This window comes from Eurosta solidaginis, chromosome 2, assembly GCF_040869045.1.
Source record: "Eurosta solidaginis isolate ZX-2024a chromosome 2, ASM4086904v1, whole genome shotgun sequence".
Classification (NCBI taxonomy): domain Eukaryota; kingdom Metazoa; phylum Arthropoda; class Insecta; order Diptera; family Tephritidae; genus Eurosta; species Eurosta solidaginis.
The window spans coordinates 59,300,191-59,311,451 of record NC_090320.1 but is presented as its reverse complement, the minus strand read 5'-3'; the positions used below and the strand labels follow the sequence as shown (position 1 = coordinate 59,311,451).

Genomic DNA, 11,261 nt, shown 5'->3' with positions numbered 1-11,261 from the left:
AAAGCTATTGCATATTATCAACTTATGCAATTATAATATTTATGCAACATTTTGTTTTCTTTGATATTAATTCAAGTTAACCTCTTTAAGCGTGGTGACCGATAAGAAAACAAATTTTTTACTTTTATTGAATAAATGAGAGAAGTTAATATTGTAACTTTCACTTTAACTTTAACATTCACTTTAACTTTAACTTTAACTGTAACTTTAACTTTAAATTTAACTTTAACTTTAACTTTAACTTTAACTTTGACTTTAACTTTAACTTTATTATCCGGGGTGGGCGTGAGCTTAGCACCTGCTAACAAGCCAACGTAATATAAACGCACGCAAGTCATTTTCTGTCAAAAATGTCTCATGCACATACAACTTGTATGAGAGCAACTCAAATTGAATTTGCTGCGTGAAAACCTAACTCGATTTCCAATTTTTGTTCAGCGTGACATTTAGATTTGACGTTTACACACATGCTTTACATTGTCGCAACGCAGGCTTATTTGGGTTAGAGCAAAAAACGCCGGTTGTTTGCGTGCGCTAAAAAAAACGCAGTGCGGTTTTATTAGGTTGGCTTGTAAAGCTTGAAACACAATGCCCTGACGCCGCGAAATAAACGCGACGAACATCGCCTTGTCAAAATTAGAATTCCCATAATTACATGAAGGTGAACACAATGAACGCCAAGAGCGGAATTTACGCGACGTCATTTTGCGTCGATAGATTTAATTCTATCGTCGCCGCCGGGCGATGACGACAATTTATGCCAAAGGTGACCATATTAATTTTTGCTTCAACGCTCACATTAAATTTAAACTAAAAATACATTTATCTCGTTCTTTAAAAAGCACAAACATACATTTCCAAACTCTGGATTAGAATAAATTTATTTGCATGATTATAATAAAGTTTTTCAGTGAGTTCTTTGTGTGAAGTCATTAGTTCCTTCTTCTCTCTTCATTTGTCTTTCATATGGTCACACTTAGTATAGTCAAATCAGCTGTTTGTGTAAAATTATTTTGTGAAAATTTTGTATGCAAATTGAAAATTGAGAAAAATTCGCGATTAAAATGGATATAAGTGAATATATCATAGAACAAGTTAAGGAAAACGATTGTTTATATAATCTTGGTTCTTCAGATTATAAAAATTTAAATAAAAAGCAGTCGATATTTGAAAATATTGGCATAGCATTGAACTTGGATGGTAAGTATTTATATGTTTGGATGTGGGTTCTTCTCATATGTTTAAGTATCCTTTTTAGGAGAAACATGTCGTAAAAAGTGGAAAAGTCTGCGAGACACTTATAAAAGGCGTAAGCGCTGTGCGCTATCTTCTTCCGGAAGCGCCGCAGGAAGTGCTACAAAAAGTTGGAAATACGTGAATGCAATGCAGTTTTTAGACGACTATCCTGATTCAAGAAAGTAAGTACAGGGTTATGTATATTGCCGCGATGGGTTTGAGTGGTTTTCATTACATTTCGCAATTACTACACGTCTAAAAATTCCAGGAGTGGTATCAAAAGATGCGTCAGAATTACCACAATATTTGGTACAGTGATACTCATATGTAATATAGTGTGATCGGGACTGGGATGTATATAATTGAAAATAGATTAAATTAGATTATCAATCATATATTTTTTTCTTTTTAGAACTGTTGGAAATTGTGATCCTGGCATGATTAACGAACATACTAATGTATATGAAAAGTCAACAGATTGCTCAAACTCTTCAAATCGTGAACCACTTATATACGAATCGCAAATAAGCGAAAATTCGACAGATTGTTCCAATTCTCCAAATGCAATTATGGATGCTACTTTCGAACCGTATATAGTATACGAACCATAGTTAGTTGACGAGAATTCCAAACCTTCAAATGATAAAGCCGCTAGAAGCTATGTCGCTCAGAATAAGAACCGGAAGTCAAAAAAGCAAGCAGATGCCGAAGTTACTTCAGTTTTCAAGGATGTGCTAAAAGAATGCGCAAAAACAATCCAAGACTTAGCTTGTGCCCCTGAGCAAGAAAAGATACGGGATTCAACATCGCTTTTGTTTGAAAGCTTGGCGAAAACAATTTCCAGTGCCAACTTATCACAGAATAATGTGCGCAATATTGAAAGGAAAGTTGTTGCTTTAGTTTATGAAGAACTAGGAAAGACAAGTGTTCAATAATTTCACGTCTTTAGCTGATAGGTAAACAGTCGTAAGTCCAAAAAATATATTTTGAGAAATGAGAAAAACAAGTACCTCAATGACAATGGCAATACATCGTAGAGTTCGAAGTGTAGGCAACCAACAATATCTGAGCTAAGATCTTTTGCAAGAAGGTCAAGAAGCCATAATAAAATTGAAAAATGGTACTAATTCCATTTGGACTAAAAGTGGAGTTGCGACTGCTTACCTCCCATTACAGACATATCGTTAGCTTAATGCACAAAGGACCTAACCAACATATTTGAAATTTGTACGAGTAGCGAATCACATTTTATTTTCGCGTTAACAAAACACAGTATGGCATTTCAAAAGTGGCTATGGTTCTAACCCTTTAAACTTTTTGTCAGGGCGTATTTTAATATATACCAAAGTTTGCGAAAAATGCAGTATCAAAAAGTCTGTTGGTTAGGGCCTTTGTTAATTAAGCTAACGATATTTATGTATACCAGTTATTCCCAACGGCATTGTATGCCATTTTGGGTCATATGTTGCCTTTATACAGAGAATGGAGACCAAATTCGAGCGTTGAAGTATGCAATTTAATAACCTATCAGTATTGAATAACGTATATTCGTGCAAAACATTGAAATTTTATTTAAAACTTGATAGCAACTAAATATACATCTTTCTCTTTTGATAGATGCACAATTTTCAAGTAATTCAACTCAGAGACTAGACTACTTAAGCCTTTAAAGAAACTTATAAACTTTTTATTAATACACATACACTTTTGCTCATGCAGTTAACCCATAGTAATTTTATTATTCGTAGTTCAGGTTTTATTTAGTTTCATAAAGCAATTACGTAACTTATCAAAAAATACTACAAAACTTCTAATTTGTACATGGGTCCTTTTATGATAAAAATGTATTTTGTGTTTGTATGTATTGCCGATCTAGAACTTTGGGGCGTTTTATCAGGGAAATCCTGAAACGTTTGTTACTTTCGCTATTGCTTTGCTAGTTTGGAAGTATGCCATAATTTTTCTGAAGGATAACAGCTCCTGTACAAAAATTATGAATAGTTGCATAGATTAAAATATAAGTTTGGAAATTAATTAGACATATTTTTTGCTAAACTTGCATGGAGCGAATTTACTGCGCTAAAGTAAGATGGCTGAATTATGTAAGCAGCTACAATAGACCTTTGTGAGAAAAAAATTCATTTTTGCCATAAAAGTAGATGCAAATCAAAACTGGACGTATTAATTGACAGTTTTATGTTACTTCGAGTAATGAAATTTTACTACTTGATGGTAAATGTGTGTGTGTGTATTGTAAAGACATACAGCAGCGAACAGAAAAATAGCAGTGGCAATCAAATTAAATTCGCCAATTAAATTCTTTTTTTTTTCGATATTTGAAGAAAAAGCTTCAATGAATTTTGTTGCTAAAACTATGCAAACCACATTCGCAAAAAAGTTTACGAAAAATTAGAAAATTCAAGAGAATTTTACAAAAATTTCAAAGCTTTTATTAGAGTTCTCTGAATCTCTTTGAGTATGCAGCCTTCTAGTCCTATCAATTTTAGTCTAACAAAATTATAGGTCTCTAAGAATTCGGATTGATTTTCGAAACTTTTTTCCCGACACGCATTTGGATATAAAAGAGTAATTGTTTCACGTTTTGTATAGAGGAAAATCTAAAACACCCTTCGAGAGACCTATAACTTTGTTAGACTAAAATTGATTGCACTACAAGGCTGCATACTTAAAGAAATTCAGAGAACTCTAATAAAAGCTTTGAAATTTTTGTAAAATTCTCTCGAATTTTCGAATTTTTCGTAAACTTTTTTGCGAATGGTTTGCATAGTTTTAGCAACAAAATTCATTGAAGCTTTTTCTTCAAATATCGAAAAAAAGGGATTTAATTGGCGAATTTAATTTGATTGCCACTGCTATTTTTCTGTTCGCTGCTGTTAATACAGAATACTTATTTAAATTAACTTATTACATACTAAAAATATTACATTTTGAATGATTGAATGATATAATGAATTATGCTGCATACTAAATTTTCAATATATATTTGGAAATTTTTATAGAGATTTTTAAAAACATTTAAATTAACATATTTCATACTAAATATTACATTTTGAATGATTGAATGATATAATGAATTATGCTGCATACTAAATTTTCAATATATATTTGGAAATTTTTAGAGAGATTTTTAAAAACATTTAAATTAACATATTTCATACTAAATATTACATTTTCAATGATTGAATGATAAAATGAATTATACTGCATACTAAATTTTCCCAAAATTTTCAAAACAATTTGGAAAGTTTCATTAAGAATTTTAAAAACATATCGAATTTTCAAGCATATTTGAAAGTTTTCGATTTTTCATAGACATAGTTTTCGTTATATAATTCATAAAATTTCTTTTTAATCAATGGATATAAAATACAAAAATATGTGTTAAAATTTGCAAACTATTCTTGCTGTTATTACTAGCAGATGTATCTAGTCGATGTCTTTGCAAAATCACCTATCGACCAATTGCAATTCCGCCTCTCTCGCGGAACTGAAACTTAACAGGGGAGCAGTGAAACTTCTTACAGACCACTTATTTCTTTTGAGGTTTTTGCTTTGATAATAAAGTAATCCTTTTTCTAAATACCTAATAGCATTTAGTTCATGTGAATTTCAATATGCCTGCGGTTTTTCCCCTAAGCTCGCTTATTTTAACAAAAGGAGCTTATATTCAATTTTGAAATAAAAACTTAATTTAACCGTTATTTTAAACAATTAGTACTCAAATATCAAATTAATGTTTTTTTGGATCGAGTTACATGTCTGGAGCTCTGGGTTATCAAATCTCACTTTTGCGAATTGGACGGTTTTGCAAAACATCGACGATCTATGAATGCGATAAGAATGAGTAACCTCAGTACAAATAAAAGATAATTATTTAACATTATCTCTACAAAATTTCAAGGCTAATATAGCAACGTAAATAAATACTTATAATAAATTAGAATGTGTGTGTTTCTTTCTAAATTGAGGAAAACCGTTTATTGGCTGGGTACATAACAAGGCTAAATATTATTTCGAAAAAAGCACCAAATGACACCTTATATGGAAAAATATAGTCTTGAATATTCACTCGATTAGTTAATAAAGGATTTTCCGTACAAATTTCCAATTATAAGAATTTTATTAGCCATTCAGGCCCTCTTGAGAAGTAGGTGGCACCCTCCGAAAACGCTAATATTATTATTTTTTAGCTCCCGTTGGCAGTGAAGTCCAATAATTGGTACATATCGACAGGTGGCAGCAAATAGGAGATTTGTATAAGGACTTTTTTTTTTAATGAGAGTGGAACTCTAAAACATATCAGTAAAAAGACGAAAACAAGTTTTGTAAAAAGAGAGACAGCTCATTCAAACTTAATACAAAAGCTATAGGATAAGAGGACATTTTACTGCATTTAAATTTTTCCAACCCTAGTTTACAGTATATTTTAAAGCTTCACTTTTAATATTATAAGATTTGGTAAAATAAAAAAGTAGCTATATATGTCCGCATTGGTATTTTAATGTACGTTTGCGGATTTCACACAGATCGCATTGGCCTTTCTAGTAAGTATTCCGCTAGTTCCTCTCTCAAACTAAATGCTTCATTTGTTGATCGATTGGAATGAGCAATTCGAATAGATGTCATCCTTGTTGAAAGTTGTCCACAATCGAAATTCCCATTTTCATCACTGCTGGCTCTGTTCGGATCGAAGTATCCACTACTACTGTCAAGCATTAAATAATTGTGCAAAACTATAGTTGCTAATACAATTTTGTCCACATTTTCTGGAGCAGCGTGAATCGTTGTATGAAGAACTCTCCATCTATTTGCTAATATACCAAAGGTGTTTTCAATGTGCACTCGCACGGATAACCTTTTGTTATAATTTCGTTTGGCGGGTGACAAATTTCGACCAGGGTAAGGGCGCATGAGATTAGGCTTCAGAGGAAATGCGCTGTCACCGACGAAAAAATATGGAAATATTTGGTCCGTACCTATTTGAAACATGGCATCAATTAACTGAAACCTTATCTGTTATAAACATTTTACCTGGAAGGTTATCTGGGGGAGGAATTTCCAGGTCGTTTCTTAGAATCATGTTACCAAATACGCTTCGTGCCAAAATTCCCCCATCGCCTTGGCTTCCCAACGCACCAACGTCTACAAATGAAAACGTATAGCTGTCATCGCATATTGCCATCCGAACTACACTGAATGTCTTATTGTAATTAAAAAAGAGTGAACCACTACGTTTGTGGCAAACTACTTTCACATGTTTGCCGTCCACCGCGCCGAGACAATGTGGCATTCCAGTTTTTGCATAGAACCTGTCCAAAATATAAATAATATATGAGTATATAGTTACTAAATACCATACTTCAATTGAAGCAAACCTGTCTGCAATGGTTTTCAATTCGGTTTGATTTGGTTGGGCAAGGTAAATTTCGCGTAGTCCATGCCAAATTGCATCGCATGTCTCGTATATTATTTTCCTAACTGTAGAAACACCCAATTTATATGACCAAGCTAAATACTGTGGATTACAGCCTTGTGCCAAGAACCTGTTGAAACTCCATTTTTACACAGATATGTAGTTTATAAAATTACTTACATCAAAGTGATACCCAAACGGATTTCTTCACTTATTGGTTATCTTATGGAAAAACGTTGAAGTCACTCTCGTAACAAATTCAGTAGCGCATTAAACTTTGCAACACTCATACGTGTTGCCTTGAAGAAATGTTCTTCATCTGAGAGTTTCAACTGTGCGAAGGAAGTTTCGTGGAAGCTCAGAGCCTTCCTTGTACGATTAACTGGGCGCACCCACCATCGCCGCTTCAACTGCTGGCACACCTCGCGATATATATTCACCATTACAAAAATGATGTTTATAATTTTAAAAATTTTCAACAAACGCCCTCTGTTACTCATTTTTTGTATATACTGCTAATACTGACTTTAAATTGAATTCATTTACCACAAGAAATGGTCACTAATATAAGAAATTATTTTCCATTGAAGAAATGACAGAAAATATCGCCGCCGCTGTCTATTGTGTTTAACTGGACGAAATATCTGAGCGTAAATTTGAAAAATGTCATCGCCCGACGCGGCGTATATCGTCGTCGCTCGGCATTGTGTTTAAAGCTTAAGTGACCATATATGTATACGATAAGCAATAGCACAATGGCTACTTCGTGAAAATCTTTTAGTTTGATTTCGATGGTCGTACGGCGAGGAAGTGTCGCACGCGCGCTTAAAACAGTGCGTTTGACACGTGTTCACCGTTCAAGCATTGAAATCATTGTAAATTTTACCAAGTAGCGCAACTAACAGCTGATCGGCGAAAATTCGCACATTCACACGCACAGTTCTCGACTCAGTTTCAAAACAAAACTTTAGATTATTTAATTCAAATTTTAAAGTGAGATAATCCTTACAAATTTATGTATACAGAATATATATGGCGTTTTTGTTGTTATTAAAACAATAGTTTTATTTATATTAAGCTTTTATCATTTTTTTTTTTTAACTTTGAAAAATCTCCGAACACCATTCCTTCATTATATGACATTCGACTGCCTAGTCCACTGCCTTCCACTCTATTCGCAACATAACCTCTACTTAAGCTGCCAAACTATATAGTAAACAATGATTGAAATCAAACTAAATAAATAATTGATTTTGCTTTAGTGCTCGCTTCGCGTTCGTGTTTACTAACCCATTCTCAATTTGGTAACCTGCTCACCGCTGATTATGATAGAGATCCAATATTATGTATTTGGCCTGTTGCTAGCTTAGGTTAGGTTAGGTTAGAGTGGCTGCCTCCGCTGTCCGAGCGGAGACTCACGTAGGCCGTTGTGCTACCACGCGGGGGGCCCCTATTTCCTATTACCCTACTTTCGAAGAAGAGGAGAGTTTAGAACCCAGTGAGGCTAAACCAGCGCGTTTGCCTAATGAAACGCAAGATATCGTTTGGGTTTATAGATTCAAGCTCCGCAAAGCACCCAAAAGAGTGTCTGTGGAGGCATTGGTACCTGGTTTTTGACAGTGCGGGACAGTGGCACAGATAGTGCTCAACGCTTTCTATCTCCTCCTCGTCCCTACAGCTGCGGCAGAAGTCATTTGTCTGCAGGCCCATATAGGCACCATGAGTGCCCATGAGACAGTGACCTGTAAGAAGGCCCACTAGTGGGCTTATAGAGATACGGTTTAATAATATCACCGATCGCGATCTCTTTTCATCCAGCTTAGGCCAGATTTGCTTGGATATACTACATGTAGGTTCCCTCGCCCATCTGGCGTTTGCCTGATCCGTGAAAAGAGATCGCAGGTGGTATTTGCAAGTGTTTAGAGGAGGGCTGGCCCAATCAGCGGAGGTTGTTGTTTGCAAGTTGGTGCCTTCCCTAGCTAGCTCATCCGCAGCGCAGTTTCCTGAGATGTCACAGTGGCCAGGAACCCATATTATGCTTAGGTTGCAATTTTCAGCTAGTTTGTTGAGGGTTTCTCTGCACTTCAATGCCACTAGTGACGAGGTGTTACTGCATTGCAGGGATTTTATTGCAGCTTGGCTGTCAGAGAAAATTGTAATAGAATTGGTTACCTGCAGGTTAGCCAGATAGCGGGCTGCTTCCCAGATAGCTATGAGTTCAGCCTGAAAAACACTGCAGTGATCAGGTAGGCGAAAGCTCTCGCTTAGATTGAGCTTCTCCGAGAATATCCCGCTGCCGACTCTGTTGTTTAGTTTAGAGCCATCTGTAAAAACGGAGATTTCGTGTGATCCCGGCTCTACGCCGTTTGCCCACTCGTTCCTCTCTGGGATTCTTGTGGAAAATTTGTTGTCCCAGCAAGGGGGCGATGTTGTATGATCCAATTTCAAGAAGGTTTCAGGGACATGCTTCAGGATCCGGGTGTGACCAAACCTGCAATCCCTCCAGGGTTCGATAGCGTTGAGCCTCGCCGCGTTGCAGGAGGCACAGTATCTGCCATATAGATCAGTTGGGAGAAGGAATAATATGGTTTCAAGAGCTTTGGTGCGAGTGGAGGGAAGGGCACCGCTGGTGAGCATTGCCGCCATCCTCTGCACTCTCGTTACTTTACTCCTGTTAGATTCGATATCGAGTGCCGTCCACCATACGGTGACGGCGCAGAAGAGTATGGGTCTCACCACTGCCGTATAGATCCAATGGACTATGCGTGGCTGGAGACCCCACCTTTTTCCGATTGCCGACTTACAAGCGTAGAGAGCCATTGTGGCTTTCCTGGATCGTTCCTCCACATTTCGCTTCCAGTCAAGCTTCCTGTCTAGAATAACTCCGAGATATTTAACCTCGGTAGAGAGTTTGATTTCCTTCCCGTTTAGGGATGGGAGGGTAAATTCCGGTATACTGCGTTTGCGGGTAAAAAGCACCATCTCAGTTTTTTCACTGCTGATGCTGAGTCCGCATTTCATAGACCATGTGTTTGTTAGATTAAGAGCATTTTGCAGGAGTTCGCCAAGCACCGGAAGGTGTTTGCCGGTAACTGTCAAGGCTATGTCGTCGGCATATGCAATGACTTGGCATCCGGTGGGCCGTAGTATAGATAACAGAGCGTTCACCGTCAGGTTCCATAGTAGAGGAGAAAGAACGCGCCCCTGGGGGGTTCCTCTGTTGGTATACCTTATTAACGATGAGCTGCCCAGCTCAGAGATAATGATTCTCTTGTTTAGAAGGAGCTCGACGAACTTCATAAGAGGCTCTTCCACCCCTAAAGAACGTAGAGATTTTGTGACCGCTGCTGGGAGAACGTTGTTGAAGGCTCCTTCTATGTCGAGAAAGATACCCAGCGTAAATTCTTTAAAGGCAAGACCCTTCTCTATCTTAGTAGTGATAGCATGTAGAGCTGTCTCTACGGACTTGCCCTTAGAGTAGGCGTGTTGGTTGTTGGAGATGAGTGCCTTATTTGCCGATCGTCTAATGTAGGCGTCCAGCAATCGTTCTAGAACTTTTAGGAGGAAGGAGGTCAGACTTATTGGTCTGAAATCCTTTGGACTGTTGCCCGATATCCTGCCTCCTTTGGGTATGAAGACTACCTTTGCCTTGGTCCATTCCGTGGGGATATAGACCAGGTTGAGGCAAGCCTTGTAGATTTTAGCTAGCAGCGGGCTTATAACATCGCTTGCAGCTTGCAATTCAGCGGGAAATATTCCATCCGTTCCCGGAGATTTGAAGGGTTTAAAGGACTTGATTGCCCAGATAACTCCTTTTTGACTTACAATGTGGTCCAGGAGTTGAAATGGCCCTGGGTTAGATTGCGTGTTTAAGATGTATGGTTGAGATCTGCAGCCCGGAAAGTGAGTGCTGATCAGGGTTTCGAGAATTTCCGTACTAGAAGTGGCCCATTCTCCGCTCGTTGTGCGAATGCAGCTTGGAGGTATGGGGTTTTTGGAGAGGACCTTTCGTAGGCGATTGGCCTCTGAGACTTCTTCGATGTCATTAGTGAAGTTCTTTTTGGCCTTCTGGATTAACTTCTTAAAAGATTTTAAGGCGTCCCTATAATGGGACCAGATTCCCGTGCGCTTAGCCTCGTTAAAGAGTTTTCTGCTGTTTTTCCTCTGCTCGGAGATTTCTTGGTTCCACCAATAGGGTTTCTTCTTTCCCCTCATCTTAATCTCCGGGCAGGCTACTGTAAAGGCAGCGTTACAAGATTTGGTGATAAGATCTACTGCTCCTTCTATTTTTGACGATGAGTCTAGCTCACCGAGAGAAGCAAATGTTGTGTCTAAAGGAGGCGCTTCATTAGTTGTTAGCGGTAGGCTCGGCCTACCGTGAGAAGCGTTCTTTAGGAGAGTAGAGGATAGGACTTTTTTATAAAGGTTCCAGTCCGTACGTCTCCTATTCCTGTAAGCCACCCTAGGCGGTGTACGCAAGAGCAGAGTGAAAATGATATACATATGATCAGAGTAGGAGTTTTCGTTGGAAACTCTCCAATTTTTGACAAGGTCAGAGAATGCCCCAGAAACTAGAGTAACATCTAGAACC

At 37.4% G+C, this 11,261-nt stretch overlaps 1 pseudogene; it reads right to left on the bottom strand.

Moving 5' to 3' along the window:
- Nucleotides 1-4,465: 4,465 nt before the first annotated feature.
- On the bottom strand, nucleotides 4,466-7,196 carry LOC137242149 (uncharacterized; annotated as a pseudogene).
- Nucleotides 7,197-11,261: the final 4,065 nt, after the last annotated feature.